We start from the raw sequence: 23,903 nt of genomic DNA, 5'->3' as shown, positions 1-23,903 counted from the left end.
AAGGAAAATAGTTGCTTGGGTTTTATTGCTCCTCCTCATTATCACTGCAGGTATGGTTTTACCATTTTTTAATGATCTTTAACAATGCTTAAAACTCTCCTAGGACCTCAAAGAGGAGTGAATCCATCAAATCTCTCTCAATAGAGTTAGAACATAGACTAGCTGACCAGAGATTAGAGTATAGTAACATTACTGAAAACTCAGTGCTTTGCCTAAAAGTATGTTTCAGCAAATCTTCAGATATTTCTGTCTTTTATCCAAAAATTGCAGGAGTAGAATGAAAAGAGTATGCTGCTATTTGAGTTTTAATTAAGATTATATGTATCAATAAGTCAAGATGATATACATAACATACATAACACTAAATATTTTATCTAATCTCAATAAACCAAAATAAAAATTGGCTTATTCAAAACATAGCATAACATACATACAGGATAATTTATATACAAATAATGAAAAAATAATTACTTCAGTTTTAGGTAATGTTGGCACCATTTAGCAAATGGTTATTCAAGCCATACTAAATTATACACTTTTAGCATGAAAAGAATATACTCTTCTCATTCTGCTTATTTTTCTAATGTATTTTTGCAAAAATCATTTAAGGTGAATGTGAAAAGAGATATCTTAAAAATAAAGATTCAATACATGCAATAAAGAAACACACAGAGATGTAAAACGATCAAGCATTTCAAATAACTCAGGAGCCAGTAAATTATCAAATGATTAGTTTAATGCAATTAAATAAATTATTAAAATGAACATAATGTAACAGGCAAGGAAAATTAAGGAATAATTATACAGTCTCCCAACTAAGAAAAAGCTCATTTTGCCACCAGTGGTGATGCATATCTTTATTCCCGGCACTCATGAGGAGGCAGAGGCAGGCAAATCTCTGTGAGTTAGAGGCCAGTCTGGTCTACAAGGTAAGTTTTATGACAGCCAGAGCTAAATAGTGAAATCCTATCTTGAAAAATGAGGAGGAGGAGGACGAGGAGGAGGAGGAGGAGGAGGAGGAGGAGGAGGAAGAGGAAGAAGAAGAAGAAGAAGAAGAAGAAGAAGAAGAAGAAGAAGAAGAAGAAGAAGAAGAAGAAGAAGAAGAAGAGCAAAGCCTTATTTCTAGATAGAATTACAGCAGAATTCCTCAAGATCATTAGAATATAACTACAACCTTTGATTCGCAAATTATTCTCAAAAATCAAAATGGAAAAAAAGATACTCAAAATCTTTCTATGAATGCTATTACTCTAATTTTAAACTCAGATAAAGACTCAACAGGCAGTAACCAATATCCCTGCTGAACATACAAGTTGATGTTCTCATCAAAATACCTGTAAACCAAATATAGATACAGACCAGAAAGATAATTCAGCATGATATGTTGCTTCTATCCCAAACTCTAGAGTTGTTTCAACAGATGCAAATCAATAAATGTAATGAATCCTACAAATAGAAGTAAAGTCAAAAATTAGATGATCATTTCCACTAATGCAGAAAAGATCTTTGACCAAAACTAATATCTCTTAATAGTTAATGTGTAGAGAGAATAAAATCAGAGAAAACACCTTTAAACATCATATAGGTTGGTTATAACAAATAAATAATATAACCCTATAGGAAAAGAGACTAGAAGCAACCATATTAAAATCAGGAACAAGACAAAGCTGTCCACTCTCTCCACTCCTTTTCAAAATAGTGCTCCAATTCTTAGCTAGATTATTGAGATAAAGAATGAAATAAAATGTATATAAATAGTAAAGAAAGGATTATCCATATTTGCAGATGATATGATGCCATAATTAACATAACTTTAAAACACCACTAGCAAGGAAGAACTAATTAATACTTTCAGCAAAACCAACTACTTTTCAGACAAAAATGGAATGAGCTTAAATGTGCATTAACAGATGATTTGGAATCTTATTCAGTTGCAAAAAAAATGAAATATGCAGGCAAATCAGTGGACCTGGAGAAAACTACATTGACTGAAGCTATACAGATGCAGAAAAATGAATACTACATATTCTTCAAGTGCAGACTAGTCTCAAATCTTAATTTCTGTTTATTCAGTTTAGAATACTTATAGAAGCCAAGGAACTAGAAAAGACCCATTGGGCAATGAATGTTTTAAAATAAGTAAAAAGACCTCAGTAGATATTTCTCAGTTAAATTAGACAAAAGGCTAACAAGCATGTGAAGAAATTATCAATTTCATTATTTGTCCAAGAATAACAGGTGAATCTTAATGAAAGAGAAAAGGTAAATGAAAAGAGAACCATGTACCACTACCAAACCATTGTGAATATATTAAGGTTTTCTCAAAACAAACACTAAAATATCCAAAAATACCACTATTTGGTATCCATGTAGAATAAATGAAATCAGTATTAAGAGTCACCGGCATTACCGCGTTCATTACACTATGATTCACAATAACTAAGATGCAGAACATTTATCCGTAGACTCACAATTTAATACACCACAGTAAAACTGCAAACACACAGACATCTAAATACTCACACACACACACACACACTAGGGAATATTATCTAATCTTTAAAATGAGAAAATGCTGTCACTGGTGACAACATTGATAAACCTAGAGGAAATAAGCATAGAAAGACAAATATGGTAAAATATTGTTACAAGAGAAATCTATGCATAAAGTCACAGCAGCAGAGTATAGAATGACTAATTGTTAAGGGCCTGTAAAGGCAGTGCCACCATGGGAAAACAGGACAATGATGGTTAGAATGGGTAACCATTCAGTATTGGATGGATAATTATGCAGACCAATGTACAGCACGATTGTCACTAAAACGAACAACTACTAAGAAGTAGATCAGAAGTATTTTCCACCCCAAAAAAGTAAAACTACAGGAAATGATAGACTATTCATTCATTTGATTGTATATATCTTTTAAAGTATATGCATATGTCAAAATATCACCTGTGCATTGTAAAATACACAGATTTGGTTTTCAAGAACTTAGTTGTTGAGTTTTGTTTTGTTTTTTTTTTTTTTGGTTTGTTTTTTGTTTTTCTTTTTCTCTTTGAATTATTCTTCAAAAATCTGAAAAGGCTACCAAACTGAAAACAAATAGACAAACAAACAAAAAAAAAAAAACTTGAGCCTTCTCTATCACTCCATTGACACTGCATATTCCAAAGAATTACAATGTATTATGAAGCCTTCCTGGGAGGAGGCGTATGGGGCTGATTTAACAGCATTTCCAGGATTGTTCAGTGACTCATAGTTCTAGGCATTCATGTGAATTCCCAACTTGCGTTTTAAACTTTGCAATCATTTAAAAAAAGGGAATGCCTTCCAACTTTTCATGATAATGAGATTTAAAAAAAGTTCCCCATAGAAAGCTTTAAAATAGTGTAGTCTTTGTGAGCCTTCTTCTCCTAAACACGCAGGTATGCACACACGCGCGCACATGCACACACACACACACACACACACACACACCACTGACACTTTCAGTCACATGGTTAGTGCAATTGTTTCTAGACTTTTGGAGGATAACCAGCAAGTGACAGAGGTGACCTGTGTATCAATTACACAGAAGGATAAACCGGAACATTTTTCTGATCTCTAGAAGACACCACACTGCATTGCAATTTTTCTTGGTCATCTTTGTCCAGTCTCTGTACTTGGTATGTGCACTATCCAGCTGTAGTGAATAGCATTCCTTTAATTGCAGTGGTTTTGACATCAAACATTTGTTTTTATCATTTTGTGCTCATTCTCAAACTAAAAGAGCATTTCTTATCAAAACTAAAATCTGATCAAGCTAAACTTTTGAGAAGTTTATCGTGTCCACAAGAGAACAACACAAGCTAAGTTGTTGGGAGCAGTGAGACCCCAGATCCTGAATTTCTTGTAATCCCCTGATCTGAGTGCCTACAGCTGTTCTGAGCACCAGACCTTCAGGAGTTCCTGATGGCAGGAGAGTGGTTTCTGGTGGGTTTGGCTGGGGCGTGGCTATCTTTATATAATCTGCCCCTGAACACAATAAAGGGGGCATTCTTGGGGAATTCAAGGATAACCCGTGTCGCTGTCTCTCTGTGTGTGTCTGTGTATTTTAACCGCCTGCCCCTTGCCTGAAGCTCAGGAACTGGGTAATCGCGCATAGAGCGCAGACACGGGGGCGCAGGGCCCGGCACTAAGTCATAGGATCCTGAGTAGAAAATAAAGGGGGTGAGCAATTGCTTCTACCGGTGGATTATTGAAATGAGGGTATTCAGACAGCAGGGAAGAGGAAAGGCGATCATTATATTACATCTTTGGGAGAGACTGTTATGTAGATAGGTGGGGATCAGAAGTCTTGGAGGCCATTATGCTCACCCATTTATTTTGAACTTAGGATCCTATGACTTGTGTCCTGGTCATTTATCTACCTAGGCTGTTGTTGAGAAAACAGATTTAGAGTACTCCTTCAGTACTCCATGCACTTTTTATTCCACACTGTAGGCATAGATAGCATGTTAATTCATGCTTGTTCTTGAATACGCATACTAGGAAACCATGTACTTTATAAAGATTTGCCACATCTACGTGGGTTGCTTTCTATAACTAAGGTGAGGGCTACTCACATAGATCCTATGATTTTAGATCCTATGACAGTTTCAGATCTTGAAGTACCCCCAGCCTCTCTGTTCTGGAAATAAATGAAAGGAATCCTCACTTTGCAACGTGTTTTAATTATTTTTCTGTCATGACAAAACACCATGACCAAGACTGATTAGAAAATAAAGCACTGAATTGGGACTGGCTTACATTATCAGAGGGTGAGCCTATGTCCATCATGGTGGAGAGCATGGCAGTAGCAGGTAGGTCTTTCAGAAGTAACTGAAAACTTATATACAGAGACAACAGCCAGAAGGCAGGAGAGGCCTGTTACAGCTTAGAAAGGTGTGGAATTTTAAAACCACAAAGCCCATCCCCAGCAACATACCTCCTTTAATAACATAACACCTCCTAATTCTTCCTAAACAGTTTCATGAACTGCAGGCCAGATATTCAAATACATGAGCCTCTAGAAGACATTCTTACTCAAGTCACATGACTCAAAGACTTTTTTTTTTTTTTTTTTTTTTTTTGGTTTTTCGAGACAGGGTTTCTCTGTGGCTTTGGAGCCTGTCCTGGAACTAGCTCTTGTAGACCAGGCTGGTCTCGAACTCACAGAGATCCGCCTGCCTCTGCCTCCCGAGTGCTGGGATTAAAGGCGTGCGCCACCACCGCCCGGCTCAAAGACTTCTTGATGTCTTGGCTAGGTTGTCCCAAAATCTAGCCTTGCAACTATGATAAGAGCTGGGAATTTACTTGAGGCCTGCTGCAAGTACCAGTAGGTTTGTGGAAGACTGCAATCAGCTTGTCCCTGATCTATCAGGGGACTGAAACTTCTTTCCACAAACATTCATCCCATCTTCACCAAGAAGGACCTAGCATGCTCACAAAACCATTCTTGAGAGGTTTCTGTATGCTAAGAAAATACCCTATAAAACCAGAGTCTCAAACATATAACTGATCTGGGGTTGATGCTTTTGCTGCTTCATGAAGCAAGATTCTGTTCTGTTCGAAGGAACAAGGCTCCAGGTTCAAGGTGCAGATATTGGATTTCCTGGTTAAATGGATTTCACTGAAACCTTGAGGGGTGACAGTAGGAAAAAGTGGTTCTCAAACCTGTGTTACCTTCCCATGCATTTAGGGGACTTTCTAATCTATGGGGACAGCTACATTCTCCATGTCTTTGGCTAAACCATTTGGCCCATATGGACACATTGTTCTGGTTCTGGCCTTAGAATTTTGTGAGTGAATAAGGAGGAATCACAGAGAATTTCCTTGTTGTTCTTTAGCTTCCTTCACTCCTTAGTGCATGGTCGCCTCTGGTCCTGAGGCAGAGCATACAGAGTTCTCTGTCTATGGAAAGAAAAACTAGGACAAAGAGGACAGAGAGATAAACAGACTACTATTTCAAAGTTGGGTATACTTGTGATCTTATTATCCTCCAGAAGTATAAGATAGAAGATAGTATTGGTTTCATGGTCATGTTGACATAGAAGAGCCTAATTTCTTGATGATTTGAAACAACACAACATTATTTCTTAGTCAGAGTACAACGAAATGCAAGTTTCTGGGGCATGAAGTGGTGCAGACCGCTAACTCTCTATTATTTGGGTGTCATGCATCTCTATTATTTTTTTATTAAAAATTTCCACCTCCTCCCCACCTCCCATTTACCTCCCCCTTCCCCTCTACTCCCCCTCCCTCTCCTGTCTGAAGAGCAGTAAGGGTTCTTTGCCATGTGGGAAGTCCAAGTTCCTCCCCCCCGCTCCATCCAGGTCTAGGAAGGTGAGCATCCAAACAGGCTAGGTGCCCTCCCCCCAAAGCCAGTATGTGTAGTAGTATCCAAATCCAGTGCCATTGTCCTTGGCTTCTCAGCAGCCCTCATTATCCGCCATGTTCAGAGAGTCCGGTTTTGCCCCGTGCTTTTTCAGTCCCAGTCCAGCTGGCCTTGGTGAGCTCCCATTAGATCAGCCACACCATCTCGGTGGGTGGGAGCACCCCTCACAGTCCTGACTTCCTTGCTCATGTTCTCCCTCCTTCTGCTGTTCATTTGGATCTTGGGAGCTCAGTCCGGTGCACCAATGTGTGGCTCTGTCTCTATCTCCATCCATCGCCAGATGAAGGTTCTATGGTGATATGCAAGATATTCATCAGTATGACTATAGGATCTGGACTTTTCCGGCTCCCTCTCTATTATTTTTTTTATGTAAGTCAAAGTCTATAGCATTAGTCTTGGTGGGGTACTACAGACAAGTGTGAAGCTCTCTTCCCACATTCTTCCAGTCAAAATTCAAAAACATGGTCGACCAGGAAGTCTAGGTCGTCGACACGTTCAAGAGAGGAAGATAAACCCGGTGTCTGACAATCAGCCAAACACTTTTGCCACCCTGGTCATACGAATTTCAAAGCGACATGCAGACTTTGGAACCTGATGTCATTGGTTTCCATGCCATCATTTGTCTACTTAGCACGACTCGGGTTCCTGAACTAGTCGCTTCACTTCCACAGAGTCGTTATTGGCCTGGAAACTCGGGACAGACATTTGCACTGCTTATCCGGCCCCATAGGCTTTCAAAAGCTAAACGAGTGCTAGAAATTCTGGACTTCCGATAAAGTTCCTGAGACTTTTGCCTTCATTATATGAGCAACACTGGTGACTGCCAAGAATCGGTGTTATAAAATGGAAGTGAAATCTTCATTGCTTTTTATGGGATCTCTGCTGTGCATAGAACCTTGGAATTCACTGTTGCTACCTGAGCTTATTTTTTTCCAATTAAAAAAACCCCAAGATGCAGAGTAGCTCATTAGACTGTACCAGTTAATCTTGTCTTCTATGATATATATATATATATATATATTTGTCATTCTTTTGTGTGTGTAAATATATATCTATATATATCTATATATACACACCCTTTCATACATGCATACATATATTCATTCTTTTGTCCTAAACTCTCCTAACTAATGTACACTCCTGGCCAGCATCTTTTATTGGTGTATGTTGTTAAGATGCAAGCATCCTTGACCCAGAGTTAGTCATAAAAACTGGGACTGTATTGTGAAATTTCAAGCTTCAGTTAGGTTGATGAAAGAGTTATTTTCTAAATAATCGACTATGGCATTATCAACAGCTATATTTATTCTTCAGCATTCTGCTGAAACCTTTGCTATGACTGTTGCCAAGGAAATGAGTAAAGGAATGTGCGTGCATTGAAGGAAATGGAAGGAGCTAAAACCCACGGCATGCGACAGATACGAAAATTGTTTCCTTTCGGTTGAAAACCATCTGGTTTCAATAGAAAGTTACTAATATCTGAACTAATGAATAGTGGAAGGAATAGGTTGTGAACTAAGAAAACAATCATTTTAAAGCTAGCTTACTAAGTGGTAATTATTAAGCGTTATTCAGGCAGCTCAGTGCTAAGAGCAGCTGTGATTGTAGCAACCAGCAATACAGGCCCTGCACTGGGTAAAGAAGAAATGGATGCTTCAGAGGAAAGATAACAAAACATTCCTATTCCATGAAAGTTTTTTTTTTGTCCCAATGGCCTCCCCTCTCTTCAAAACCACTATTCATCCCTAATCTTGTTCTTTTACTATTTAGGGTTATATTCATTCATTCATTCATTTATTGGGACAGAGCCTCATGTATCTCAGATTGTCTTCCATATCAGTAGCTGAAGATGATTTTAAACTTCTGACCCTCTGTCCCCTGATTTCCAAGTGCTGGGCTTCTAGGTGTGTTCCACTGTGCCTGATTTATGTGGTACTAAGGATAAAACACACCGTGTCGTGAATGTTAGGGAAGCAGTCTGCCAACTGAAGTCCATGCCTATCTTCACTTAAAGAATGCTTTTGCAGTAATGGCGACTGAACTGAGGACCCTGAAGATGCCAGGCAAGTACTGTAACTTTGAGCTGTGTTCATCCCTCATTTCACTTTGTGTTTTGAGACAGACTCACTAAGTTGACTAGGCTGGCCTCAAACTTGTGTTCCTTCTGCCTTGGCCTCTTGAATAGCTGAGATTCTGGGCATTTACTACCCAGGCCTGCCTGAGAGTTACTGGCTGTATTGACTCAGTAAAGTTCAAGATAGTATAGATGGGTCATTCTTGAGAAATGATCAGTTGTTCATTCGTTCACTTAACAAAGCCTGTGTAGAAGTTGTAGGCACACACCCAAATGATTCTGTGTATGCAACCACTGTGTGTGACCCCAGTGAGTGCTGCATTGGCAGACAGAACAGGCATTCAAATCATAAAATATATTCAGAGATAGAGACACATTTAATTTGATTAGAATAGAAAAATTTAGTCATTTAATTTATTAAGCACATAGATTTTTATAAGTACCCAATAAATATGAATAAGACAATAAAAGTAAAACAATAAGTTATAAAATGACAACTGGCTGAAGGCAACTTGGTGAGAGCTGAGTCATCATGACTCCCAGTTAGCAGTGGAGACAAGATTAGGAGAAACTGAGGGAGGACCCAGCAGCACCCCTGGAGAGCTGTGTAGACAAGTTTGACTCTCTACTAATGATCCAAAAAGGCAGGAATTGTTTCATAGCATCTGGAACTTCTTTATAAATTGACGGTAAGGCATATTTCCACTCATGGCTTTCATTAAGTCCATTGTGATATAAACATTTAAAACATGCAGTTTCATGAAGGAAGAAACCTACCAAGTCAGGACAGTCTCAGTAACACATAAGAACAACCCCCTTTCAAAAGTGGCAGCAATTTCGACCAAAAGAAAGCTACTTGTCACACACTGAAAATACACACCACAGAAAAGGAAGTAGAGGAAATTTAAGAGCTGAGGTTGAAAACAACAGAGGTTGTGTTTGGCCACAATGAAGGCATAGTGTCAGAAAGAGACAGCTTCAGCTACTGAAATACAGAACAAGGACCAGCCCCAGAGCCAATTGTATGAAAGTCCAGTCTTTCAAGAATCAAACATTCTAGTCAGACATATGTAACTGGCATAAATGGTTTTTTATTTCTATTAATATATTTAGGGATACAGAGATCTGAATTTGTGTCCTTTCGTACATGGATATTTGCTCTTAATTAAAAATTTTCATATCCTTTAATCCTTCCTTATCCTTTAGTTTTTTGCTGTATATGAAATTTTAAATCATGTAGAATTAGTGAGAATGTAAACTGTCTTTTTAAATGGCTTTATTTTCAGACTAGCAAAAATCTTATTAAAATGTAGAAATGTTAAAATATTAAGTGTCTGTAAAATGTGATGCTGGTATTAATTTGGGAGGGTTTAAGTTTTTGAAATGGATATTAATTGCTCTAAAGATTGCAGTGTTATTCTTTGATGTTACTGGAATGTATTCATCCCTTGAGACATGCCATTACACACCTTTCCTTCCCAGAAATTCTGCATCTAGGAACATGAAAGTTTAATTTACATAATTGACTCCTTTTCATTTTTTAACCCATTAAGTTAAAAAAAAGATTCCACTACCTTAAATTTTGTTGTGGTTTCACCAAAATATTGAATATGCTTATTTTGAGGACTAATTTAATCAAAAACATTTTTGTAATGTATTTATGAAATACTCAATGACCCAGAAATAACCCAGAAAATAACTTGCATAAAAGGGCTGTAGTATGGAAGTATTGATAATATCAAAAATGGAAGAGTACAGAAAACAATTAAATATAAGAATGATAATATTGCAAGTTTTGTCGGGAAGAATCACTGCAGACTGGATTGATTATCAAATTGTAGGAAAACTTGAAGGAAGGGGATGTTTTAGGCTAAAGGATATACTCTTCCTTAAACACAAAATTTAGACTGAGTACATGAAGAAAGTTCATTGTTGGGGGGGCTCACCATTTTTGGAACTGTAATTTAGAGTCAAGTTCTCAAGGGCCAAAGTGAAAGCAATGGAGGAAAGAAAGAGAAATTGATTAGCAGGAAAAAAAAAATGCCATGTGAAGGTCAAGGAAAATTTGGATTGAGATGGGGCCACGGAAGGAGGTGAACTCCAGAGTGAAGTTTCCAGAGAGCATTAACAGTTGAAGCCCCAGTTTAGAAGTCCAAGCAGAAAAACAGTTATGATAAATGGGGGCGGCAGGAATAGCCCACTCATCTGAGGAGAAGGAAATTAGGGTCAAGGAAAGTTGTAGAGTAAGATCTGTGTGGGTGTTCAGGATGGATAAAATGTGATGAAATGAAAGTCAAATATCTACATGAATATGTGAAATGTATTACAGTTCGCAAACATAGCAAATGGACAAAATTGCACCATTCGGAGCATTAAATAAATTTAATATTCAATGGACCATGAATCCCTTTGACATGTAAGCATCTTCACCTCCCAGAGATGTAATTTTGATAGATAGCAAAATTTAGTTTGCCATTTTGCTGCAACAAGTAATCACCAGCAATGAAGACACCATTTACGTGAGCAACACTAGGAAGAATCAGGGCAAATACTGCTTTATACTAACTGGGTCTGCGGGAGCAAATTCTTCCTAGTCTTGTGGGACAAAAATATGCAGCAACTCACTATTTCTGTATCTGCAATAGCAGTATTTCCTTTAGGATGGATACATGTTACTTATTCAGCAATCTTACCAAGGAGGAAATCCTCTTTTCTGAATATGAAGTGGTTAGTCTCTAGCCTCTGTGCATCCTGATGCCCCCCTAACTCTGGTTTGCACTGCCCATTGTGAGGGGCAATGGCCTCAGGATAGTCACATGACCTAGGCAGTGCTGTCCCTGTGTCCCCAGGGCTTTCACTGAAGGTGACAACATGAAAGAGGAATGTTTTTTTATTTGCTCTGAGATTGCTACACTAGAGGGACAAATAAACCCAGAGCTGCGAGTTATTGCTGCAGCCATAGCGAAGGCAGATTTTTGAAACAGAGGTGTGCCCTGAAGATGTGGGGCATGGTCACAAGAACGGCTGGCAATACTCTCTACCTGGCATTACAGTGGTTTATGATCATATTTTACTTCTGCTACCACAATAGGAGGTATGATGAAGCAGAAATACTCTTTACTTATTCCCAATATGGACTACCGGGAAGACATTGTAACCTGGCTAGGCCTCCACCATCCCAGAGTCTTTCCCTTTGCTGCTTCCTACATCCGTAATGTAAAAGCCTCACATACTCACTTTCCTGATTTCTACAGCTGAAGATGTTATATGGCCAGCCCTGTCCATTGAGACATATGTGGAGCATACTAGGAGAAATACTTAATCTTGTAATGAAGGAAATGTGTATTTGGGACATTTCCTCTCATTCATGGTGGAAACTTGTTTTGGTGACATTTCTTTTGCTGTGATAGACACCACAGCCAAGAGCATCTTGGAGAGGAAAGGGATTATTTTACACCTGGCAGGTCACAATTTGCCACTAAGAGAAGTTAAGGCATGAAAATGAAGTTAGGACCTGAAGCAGAAATTATGAAAGGATGGTGCTTGTTCTCCCTGGCTCCTGCTCAGTAAGCTTTCTCTATAAGCCAGGACTTAGGTTTTCAGATTTGTTGGGAAAGACCTTTACTCACTGAGTTATTTACTGGACCAGTTGTACTTTAACTGCCTTTGGCTCTGCTATTCTAGGTTCCATTTAACTTGTGGTAAGCGGTAGAGACCTGATACAACACTATTGTCTAGATTTTTTTTATATTACATTTTCCTTTTATTGAAAATAGTTTTCTCATATGCTGATTATGGTTTCCCTCTCCTTCTGTTTTTCCTAGTTCCTCCACATCCCCTCCCATCTGGACCCACCCTTTTTCCATCTCTCATGAGAAAGCAAACAGACTTGTAAAAGTTAACAACATTAATTATGAAATAGTAAGATAAAACAAAATCCAATACACCAGGAAAGACAAAACAAACAAACAGAAGAAAAAGAGACCAAGAAAGGGCATAAGAAACAGATACAGACTCACAGAACAACCACATAAACTGGAACCCATAATATATATATGTAAGGACTTCTGGGGAAAATTATATATATATATATATATATATATATATATATATATATATATATATATGATAAAACAGCAAAAATACAGTATTCTTTAAAAAGACATGGCATGACATATGACATGAGACAAGGAACCTCCAAATATGCCACTGAATTTGTTTTCTGTTGGTCATCTACTGGTAGACATATGGCCTTCTCTTTAAGAGTAGCTTCTTTCCACAGTAGACTCCCTTGGAGAAAGCTACATTTTCATTTGCAGATAGTTACCAATTGGAGATCGCTTAGGGTTTTGAGTGGGGCATGTATCTACTTTTTAAAACCTATTGTGAAATTCCATCTGGTGCAGACCTATGCAGGTCATGTATGTACATACTCAGTCTCTATGAGTTTATAAATAGTTTTATCCTGTTTTTAGAGGACCTTGCTTCCTTTGCATTCTCTGTTCCCTCTTGCTCTACTGCTCCTTCTACCTCTATGTAGGGTTTTCTATGCCTGGAGGAGAAGAATTTGATTATGACATCCAATTTAAGGCTAAGTGTTCCAATGTTTCTCACTCTTTACATATTATTTAGATGTAAGTCTCATAATTGTTCCTATCTGTTGTAGAAGGAAGCATTTATTCTTTTGTTGTGATTTCTTCATCTTTGTCTAGAACTTCAGGTGGGCAGTTAAGTCACTGGATTAGATCTCTCCAAATGTTTTTTTTTTTTTTTTATGTAGGCACTTAGTGTTATGAAATTGACTCTTAAAACTGGTCTTGATTGTTTTCCATAAGTTGAGTGTGGTATGCATTCATTTTCTTCCAATTTTAGAAAAACTTTGATTTCTTTCTTAATTCATTTTTTATTCAATAGTGCCTTTTTCGGTTTCACTGAGTTTGTAAGCTTTTTGTTGTTTTTGTTGTTGATATTCAGCTTTAATTCATGGTGGGCAGATAGGATGAAAGGTGTTTTTCTAATTCTTTTGTATTTTAAAGACTTGCTTTATATCCAAGTATGTGGTCAATTTTGGAGAAAGTTCCATGTGTGGCTAAAAAGAATGTATATTCTTTTGTGTTTGGGTGAAATGTCCTGTTAGATTCATCTGTTTTATAATGTTATTAAGCATCAGCATTTCTGTTTATTTATTTATTTTTGTCTAGATGACCTGTCTTTGGTAAGAGTGCAGTGTCAAAGTCTCCCACTACCAATGTGTGAGGGTCAGTATATGATTTGAACTTCGGTGCCTTTGTGTTTGAGTCATAGATATTAACAATTACAATGTCTTTCTGGTAGATATGTCCTTTGTTGAATATCTAGAGTGCTTCCCTATCTCTTCGAATTAGTTTTTTTTTCTATTGTGTCAAATACCATCTTACACAGGTAAGAATGACCAAGATCAAAAACACTGATGACAACTTATGCTGGAGAAGATGTGGAGTAAAGGGAACACTCCTGCATTGCTGGTTGGAGTGCAAGGTGGTACAGTCCCTTTGATTATCAGTATGGTGATTTCTCAGAAATTTAGGAAACAACCTTTCTCAAGACCAAGCAATACTGCTTTTGGTTATAAACCCAAAGGATGTTCAATCATACCACAAAGACATGTGCTCAACTATGCTCATTGCAGCATTTTTTGTCATAACCAGAACCTGGAAACAACCTAAATGCCCCTTGACTGAAGAACAGATAAGGAAAATGTGATATGTTTACAAAATGGAGTACTACACAGCAGATAAAAACAACATCTTGAATTTTGCAGGAAAATGTACGGAGCTAGAAAACATCACTTTGAGTGAAGTAACCCAGACACAGAAAGACAAACATCATATGTAGTCACTCATACGTGGGTTTTAGACATAAAGCAAAGAAAACCAGCCTAGACAATAATGAGGACCCTACGAGAGACATACATGGATCTAATCTACATGGGAAGTAGAAAGAGACAAGATCTCCCAAGGAAATTGGGAGCGTGGGCACCATGGGAGAGGGTAGAAGGCAGAAGAAGAAAGGGAGGGGAGCAGAGAAAAAATGTATAGCTCAATAAAATCAATTTAAAAGGTTAAAAAAAGATAGTTTCTGGAATTTCCCATTATGTCAAAATATTCAAATCAAATAAACATTAACTGGAGAAATTAAAAAAAATGCTATACCAGCTTCCTTCTTAGGTCCATTTGCTTGGAATATCTTTTTCCATCCTTTATGCACAGGTAATATCTATTCTTGATGTTAAGGTGTATTTCTTGGATGCAGCAAATGAATAAATCCTGTTTAGTCTATGTGTCTGTTTATTAAGAACTGAGATCATCAATGTTGAGAGTTATTAATGAGCAGTGTTTGTTTATTCCTGTTACTTTGTTTTTGTGGGATCTCTCTCTCTATCTGTGTGTGTGTGTGTGTGTGTGTGTGTGTGTGTGTGTGTGTGTTTCTGGTTCCCTTCTTTTGATTTTCCTGTCTGTAACTATTTGTTCCTTGTGTTTTCTTGAGTAAGAGTAACCTCTTTAGGTAGGAACTTTCCTTCTAGCAACTTCTGTATGGCAGTATTTGTATATAGAGATTGTCTGCTTCTTCATAAAAATAACAGATTTCACTGTCAAAGAGATTTATTTTACTCTTTTTGAAAACTGTGTACTCTTTACTCTGACTTATCCATGATCATGCTCTGTAGTGAGAAGGAACAAAACGATTCCAGAAATGTTTGACTGTGTGGATGCAAAGCTTGTTTCTGAGCAGTTATTCCAGTGGGCCAGTGTTGATGTTTCAGAGTTAGGGGATGAATAATGATGAGCTCCCTGTACCTCAGTACTTTTACTTGAAAGGTAGTGTGGATGAGTCCTTGAATGTGTCCAGAACTGCACCAGAAAAATTCAATATTTGTGCAAAATTTCATAGTATCAGCTGTTTAAACAACAGCCTGATTAAATATCAATACATGTTTTGCAAGCATTGTAAATTCTGCCCCATTGTTATCTGATAACACAATTTTCACTCAGTAAACAAGTTTTTCTGGAAAAAACCAAATTATAGTATACTGTGCCCTTGTACCAGAACGTAAGAGTGTGCCATAAAAATAAAAAATAAATATAACAGGGAAAATAGCAAGTCCTCATCTTGCCTTCTCCTATATAGTCCAGAGACTATAAAGGTCACCTGTTTGATTTTAAACTCTTTTCAGCCCAGACATGTACAAGAATTTATGCCTTTGTTTAGTTTGCTGAAGCACAGGGTCCTCTGCTGTGTGTTGTATGGAACAAATATATTTCCGCGCAATAAAATACAAATTCTCAAGAAAAAAAAATGATAGCTGAGAGTTTTGTTTCCTGTTGGAATGTTCCTTTCCTTTATCATAACTTCTCTTGATTTCTCAAAGGGTTCTTTATTGTAAATGATGTATTTTCCCTTACCTTTGGTTTTTTGACCCCAGTCACCTCTTGTCAGTTACCTAGTGACTACATGACTAATGGACATATGAGGCAGCAATATACTATGGATAGCTATTAATTTGAAAGTCTGGGGCAACAAGTAAGTACCAACTTGAATACACATGGATGATAAAAAACCTCCCCATGCCGGGCGGTGGTGGCGCACGCCTTTAATCCCAGCACTGGGGAGGCAGAGGCAGGCGGATCTCTGAGTTCGAGGCCAGCCTGGTCTACAAGAGCTAGATCCAGGACAGGCTCTAGAAACTACAGGGAAACCTTGTCTCGAAAAACCAAAAAAAAAAAAAAAAAAAAAAAAAAACCCTCCCCAATCCCCAATAAGAACTGTGTCTGGCCTCTTTTTTAGTCACCCTGTGAAGGGGTGTGGAAGGACGAGTCTGATAACCAATGAGGACAAGTCATTGCTTGAGTGACACCCACAGCAACATTACCACAAACTACTAGCACAGCTAGGTAAAATGACGAGTAAGAACAGCAACTTGCCGAAGAAATATTCTGTATATTTTTATCATTTTACTTCATTTTTATTTGTTTTCTAAAATAAGCCATCTCTGACTCTATTAGTACTAATTAGTAACTGTGGAATGTCGTAGGGAGCAAGTAAAGTCCTGGGTAAATACGTTGTTAACATAGGCACCACAGTCATGCCAAGGACCCCACTGCCTCAGTCCCATGGGAGAGCAGCCTTCCCTGGGCGAGACATAGAGGGATGAGTGTAAATGTTTATAGTGTGTATAGAAAATGTCTATCAGAGCTTCCCCCACCCCTGCTAGATGTTTATGGCCTAAAGTCTGCTCCCGTGCCCTTACCAAGATGAAGATGGTCTAAATGGATCTTCTTTTTCAAGTTTCTAATATCCTTGTCTCCTTTTCTGTAGCAACGATGTACATATATCCCTTCTGCCCACATACAATAAACAGGCTGAATACCCAGGGGTTGCTGCTTCTCCATCTGAGAGCCAAGTCCACTTGGTCCCAGCTTTTCTGTGCCCATAGTTCTGTGTCTATGCCCGTTCGTCATTCCATTGCCACCCCAGTTAGACCAACCTCTGGAGCCATGAAATGTTGTGAAAAAAATGTTACTGATTCAGCGTCAATCAATAGAAATTGATAAGCAAATGGGGAAATACTAATTAGTAAAGTCAGTGATTAGAGGGTTCAGGATGAATTTTCTTCATTTTTGTCCCTAAATTAAAAATCTGTATTATTCTTTCCTAGACAGAAACAAGCTAAATTAATCCCAAAACCAAATTGCCACTTGTCTTATTTCAGCTTTGAAGAACTGAGCCTATTTTTCCATAAAAGTGTTTTTTCCATCTATTAGATTGTGTTCCAGTTGCTGCACCCATAATCTTCAGCCATCATAGAAGTAGAAAATGCAGTGATAAAGTATAAAAAATTCCATTTCTGTACCATTTACTTTTGACCTGAGTGTAAGAAACACGACTGTATATATTTTAATGTCACATAACAATATTTTATAAGAACACATTTAAAATTTTGGTTTAGTTTTCTGTACCATTCTGTTGTACTCTTTTGCATCAAATAGAAAAAAGGAAAACAAAAAAAACAGTAAATGGGAAAAAAATGTGTGCTCACCCGATTGCCAAGTACTCTCCTTATGGATCTGTGCAGTGCTTCTAATTTCTAATGGTTGCTTTTATAGCTTTTGGAGGGTTGCCATTGAATTTTCCCTTAATTTATTGTCAGATGGTTTCTCATGGATTCATCTCAGTGGTTTGCTGAACTCCCTCCAGCAACCTGCTCTGAAGCCACCTGAGCTGAAGCCAGCAGAGGACTCCTGACCTATGTCCAAGGGCTGTTGAGCTCAGCTCAGGGAATTGTCCATCTAGACTGCCAGAGACCATACAGGTAAGGCCTGCCACTTCCAGGGAGTTACTGGCCCTCTCCCAGCACATTGGCAACCTGACTACTGGATGCCCCAGGGAACTGGCAAAGGAGAATCGGTTAGTTGCTGCCAGTGGCAATGTGGCTCAAATTACTCAAAAATGACACCCTCTTTCATAGAAGTACAGGGAAAGTAATGTAGTCATGGTTGTTAAAAAAAAAAAAAAGTCCTAATGTTCAACAGGGAGAAAGCAATTGATCACCGCAAACTCTGATCCTACCACCTAGCAGGTTGACAAATTAGAGCTGAGTTAACTGATTTTTAAGTATGTGTTTCTCCATCTACCCAGTTTTTTCTCTGCCAAAACGTGTCTTCGATTCTAGTCCATCACCTATCAGTCAACGTATTTTATTATTTTAGAGGTGTCTGTCTCTTTTTGCTAATACAGGCTAATAAGGGAAATTACAGTTTTATCATGATCTCTTCTAAATTTCAACAGACTTGCCGTAAGAATAGACCCCGCACAACATCAGTTTGTGAATGTTTGGCAGGCTTTTAATAAATAGATATCAAGTATGTTACCAAACTTTTTGTGTGAAGTGACACAGTGCTCTGAAATTATTTCATGAGTTCCCCGTGCAGACCCCATGACCATTTGATTAAAGAAAAGGACTGAATAGAGAAGTCACACACTGAATCCTCTTTTCGAGTGTTTCCATGAGCAAGAGTTAAGATAGGATTCCTCGGTTCTTTTTTCTCTTGATTATTCAATGAATTTACTTGAGAATTAAGAATTAATATTTTAGGGAACTAAAATGAATCGGACAACCTGTTAGCATTGCCTGCAATTAGAGACTTGGTTTTGAAAATCATACATAGTTTCTTATTTTAAATCCATTAGTCATCTCAATCAAATGGATAATTGAAATGATAAAAATTCATTGTTTTTATATTTTTTCATAAATTGTGACTTAGAGGGATGGTACAAAAGAGTACATGATTTCCCAAGAGGTGACACATATTCAGACACTGTTTCTACCTCCGTTAATGCAGACACATAGTTTCTTCTGAAAATAAGTCATGAATGCTAGAGTAATGGCAAAATTGGGCAAAAGGGAAATGAAATTATAAAGAACTTTGTCTCACTTAGTAGAAATATCTTGCCTTTAGCCAGAGCTCCTAGAAAGCACCCTGCATCCCTTGCAACGTCTTGAGTAGAGGAGTTGTTTTATGATCAGGTACTCTAAGACATTGGCAATTTATGCAAAAATGTCATTGACTCAAGGTGGGGACTGACCACCTAGAAAGGCTGAACACATGATTATTGGCATAGGAAAGACAGGGCTGTCGATTGACTTTAACCATATGGACAGTGGTGCGTGCCTTTTTTATGAACCTCAAGGAAAACTGTGACATTTCCAGAGCATCCTTGCTTCACATTACAGTTTCAACACTTGCATGTAGGAGGAGACTCTGTCCTTCCTCAGTCTGATGACAGATGTGTGGCTTTAGACCAGTTCAAGACTTAACTTTTGTACTTTGGGCAGGATCTAGTTTGTAGCATTTCCTTGCAGCAAACGAAATATATAGAGCATCCAATGAATTCTCTGAGATTTTTCTAGCAAAGTATTTAACTTAAAGGTAATATTAGGAAATCCTGCATATAGGTCCAAAGGAAAACTTCCTCTCCATCCTATAAACAATTTCGGAGAGATCTGCAAATAGATTAAACGAAAGAAAGAACGAAATTATTACATGCACAGAGATAATTGCATAAAGTAATCATCTGTTATACCAACATGATCAATAAGTCAATATCCCATTCTTCATAGAGGAGGAGGGGAATAGGAAGTGTAGACGATCTTTAAGAGAAAGTAAATGTTTGCTAAGAATATGGTGGGCTTGGAGAAACATATAAAGGCCTGTCTCTGTCCATTTATAACATGTTTTGTCTCAGGTAGCCCTTACTTATCATACAGAACTCACTGGCCTCAAGTGATGGTCAATATAGCCATTTTTCAACTGGGCTGTCTATTTACCCTTATTTACTATGAAAACCCTACTATGTGCTATACCATTGTATTCAAAGACTTACAAGGTGCCAGGCACTGTGCTGGGCACTGGCTTAAAGGGTTGCTTAGTTTCCATTCAGGTCTTAAGGAGGGTGTTCTATGTTGCTTGTCTTGTGAAGAGCACAGGGCAGAGATGGTGTGCAGCATTCTAGGACCTTCTCTTCATACAGCCCCAGAGCATGAGCTGAGAATAGCAAACTGTTTTTCTCACAGCTTCAAGGGAAGCAAAAACAGTGTTCCCTGAGAGGCTCAAAGTGGCCTTCACTCACTCAATTTGTGCCATATAATGCTCAAAGGAAGTCAAAACAGTGCATAGTTTTCATAATACATTGATGAGGACAGTTGTGCTAAGTGATTTATATACTTTTTTCAACCTTGTAAGGTAAACAAAACTATTATTCTCATTCTCATCTGAGAAAAACAGAAATAGCTGGAGAGGTTTAACCAGTGGCCAGAGTTCAAATTATCAGTGGTAGAGAGGGATTGAAAACCCGGAAGTCTGAGGTCAGAGCTTAATTCTCAGCCAGTAAGGTATAATAAGAAGAGCAGGACCTGTGATCTTACCTCACCAGGATCTTAAAATATGAAGTATAAAAATATTCAAAGTGCATTTGTGAGCCATCACAAAAGCAAGTAAAATACAAAGACAGTTAATTAAGGGCATCCTCTGGACCAGATAGGAAGCTTTATTGATTGTCTGGCAGGATCCTCAAGGTTCACGCTTATCCTCTTAACTCCCCATACTCCTGCAGGCCATTGCACAGTCAGGGAGGGCTCTACTCTTTCCTCCCAAGACTTGGGAGTACCCTCTCTGTAGTCTGCAGCACAAACTCAGGACTCTCCTTTTAAATCAAAGTCTAGGTCCGCTTGCTTAAAACATTCTGAAGGGCAGCTGCTGTTCATGCTCCTATCACAGCATAGGGGAGTAGTCCCCATTTGCAAAATGAATAAATTAATATCTGTTCCACACTTTGTTCTGTTTTGTTTTTATTAAGCTATACATTTTTCTCCACTCCCTTCTTCTCTTTTAACCTCTCCTGTAGTAAGAGGTTGCTTGTTTGTTTCTGGATGTTCAGCCCCGAAGTAACCACATGGAAACTGTATTAATCAAATCACTGCTTGGCCCATTAGCTCTAGCTTCTTATTGGCTAAGTTTTACATCTTAATTTAACCCATTTCTATTAATCTGTGTATCACCAAGAGTCTGTGGCTTACCGAGTAAAGTTCCAGCATCTGTCTCCAGCAGGGCTACATGGCTTCTCCTTGACTCTGCCTTCTTTCTCCCAGCATTTAGTTTAGTTTTTCCTTCCTAGCTAAGTTCTGCCTTGATATAGGCCAAAGCAGTTTTCTTTCTTCATTAATGGTAATTATAGCATACAGAGGAAATTCCCACATCACTCTCCCATGATCCTCACACTCCCTATTTACTCAGATCTTATCTTTTTTTTTTCTTTCTAAGAAGATCCATTTGAAAATAATGACATCTTAAAATTTTCAGGCAAATGGATGCATCTAGAAAAAAAAAAACATATTGACTGAGGTAACCCAGACCCAGAAAGACAAATATAATCAGTACTCACTCATAAGTGGCTTTCAGACATAAAGAAACAAACAAGCAAATCTACATTTTACAACCAGAGAACCTAAACAACAAAGAGAACCCTAAGAGTGACGTACATACATGGACCTACACATCCTTTTTCTAAGAGCACTATCCCCAAAAAGGGCTTGTGTCTTGTCACTGTTAATACAGTGAGGACCCAGGCAATGAACAGCAGCCTCTGGTCTGTTTGCCTCTATCTCTCAGTATCTTCAACTGCACTGAAATAAGTGGGAAGTAAAGAATGAGATGGAAGACCCAAAGTCAAAAGAAATCAAATAATAAAATACCCTATTGTATTAAAGTCCAGTATCCCAAACACTGGCATCGACAATTAATAAATTGGATCTCCTAAAACTGAAAAGTTTCTGTAAGGAGAAGGATACTGTCAATGAAATAAAGCAGTAGTCTAGAGAATGGGAAAAGATCTTCATCAACCCTAAATCTGACAGGGTCTGATCTCCAAAATATATTTAAAAACTCAAGAAAATACCTAATAATATAATTTGAAAAGACAATACAGATCTAAACAGAGAATTCTCAAAAGAAAAATCTCAAATGGCTGAGAAACATTTAAAAATTGTCAACATACTTAGCTATTAGGGAAATGCAAATCAAAACAACTCTGAGATACCATTTTATACCTGTTAGAATGATCAAAAACACTGATAACTTTTACACTAGAGAGGATGTAGAGTAAGGGGAACGCTCCTCCTTTATTGGTAGGAGTGCAAGCTTGTAAAGCCACTTGGAAATCAGTTTGGTGGCTTCTCCGAAAATTGAGGATCAGTCTACCTCAAGACCCAGCGATACAACTCTTGGGCATATGCCCAAAGGGTGCTCAATCATACTACAAGGACACTTGTTCAACTATGTTTGTAGCAGCATTCTTTATAATAGCCAGAACCTGGAAACAACCTAGATGCTCCTCAACTGAAGAATGGAATAAAGAAAATGTGAGATATTACTCAGTGGAAAAAAAAAACAATTATACCATGACACTTGCAAGTAAATGGATGGAACTAGAAAAAAAAATAATACTGAGTGAGGTAACCCAGACTCAGAAACAAGACAAACATGGTATGTACTCACTCATAAGGGGATATTAGATGTAAAACAAAGGATAACTAGGTTACAATCCATAGTCTCTGAGAAGCTAGGTAGACAGAAGGACCCTAAAAATGGCACATGGATTTCCCTGGGAAGGGGGAATATATTAGATATCCTGGGTAAACTGGGGACTGGGAAAATTGAGGGGGTGGGAAGGTTGAGGGGATGGATAGGTGATGTAAACATGAGCGATTAGGTTGTTTGAGTTGGGGGGAGACAGAGGAAGAGAGTAATGAAAGAGATATCTTGATAGAGGCGGCCAATTTGGGGTTAGGAAGAAACTTGGTGCCAGGGAAACTCCCGGGAATCAGAGAAGATGATCCCAGCTAAGACTCCTAGCAACACTGGAGAGGGTGCCTGAACTGGCCTTCTCCTAGAATCAGATTGGTTACTACCCTAATTGTCATCACAGAACCTTCCTCTAATACGTGATGGAAGCAGATGCAGAAACCCAGAAGCAAGCACTGGGTTGAACTCTAGTAGTCCACTTAAAAAGAGGAAAGAGGTCCTGGCTTCCTTGCTCATGATCTCCCTCCTTTTGCTCCTCATCAGGACCTTGAGAGCTCAGTCCGGTGCTCCTATGTGGGGCTCTGTCATTTTGTCCATCCAATGCCAGGTGAAGGTTCTATGGTGATATGCAAGATATTCATGAGTATGGCAATAGGATCTGGACATTTCTGGCACTCAGTTTGGTTGCTCACTTCCTGGACTTAGGGGTAGCTGGGAGGACCATGGACTGAACATAGTGAAGGGAACCCTGATGGCTCTTTGTCTTTGGAGTGGGGTGGAGTGGGGGTATGGGTGGAAGGGAGGGGAGGGAAGGGGGAGGAGATGGAAATCTTTAATAAAAAAATGAGAAAAAAAAAAGAGGAAAGAGGGATTGTATGAACCTGGGGCTCACTGTCATGATGGGAGGACTCACAGCAAAAGCTGACCTGAGCTAGTTAGAGGGCAGGAACTCTGGACTGACAGTTAGGGAACCTGCTTGGAACTGACCTAGGCCATCTGTAGCTGTATTACAGCTGTGTAGCTTGGTCTGTTTGTAGGACCCCTAGCAATGGGATCAGGACCTGTTCCTAGTGTATAAGCTGGCTTTTTGGAACCTATTCTCCGTGCTTGGATGCTTAGTCCTGTTGTGATGCAGGGAGAGGAGATTGTTTCTGCCTCAACTTGATATGCCATGCTTTGTTGACTCCCATGGGAGGCCTGTCCCTTTCTGAAGGAGGAGGAGTGGATGGTTATGGGGTAGAGATAGGAAGTGGGGAGGCAGGAAGAGAGGAGGGAGGCAAAACTGTGGTTGATATG

This window comes from Arvicola amphibius, chromosome 7, assembly GCF_903992535.2.
Source record: "Arvicola amphibius chromosome 7, mArvAmp1.2, whole genome shotgun sequence".
NCBI classification, from domain to species: Eukaryota; Metazoa; Chordata; class Mammalia; order Rodentia; family Cricetidae; genus Arvicola; species Arvicola amphibius.
This window is presented reverse-complemented; position numbering follows the sequence as displayed.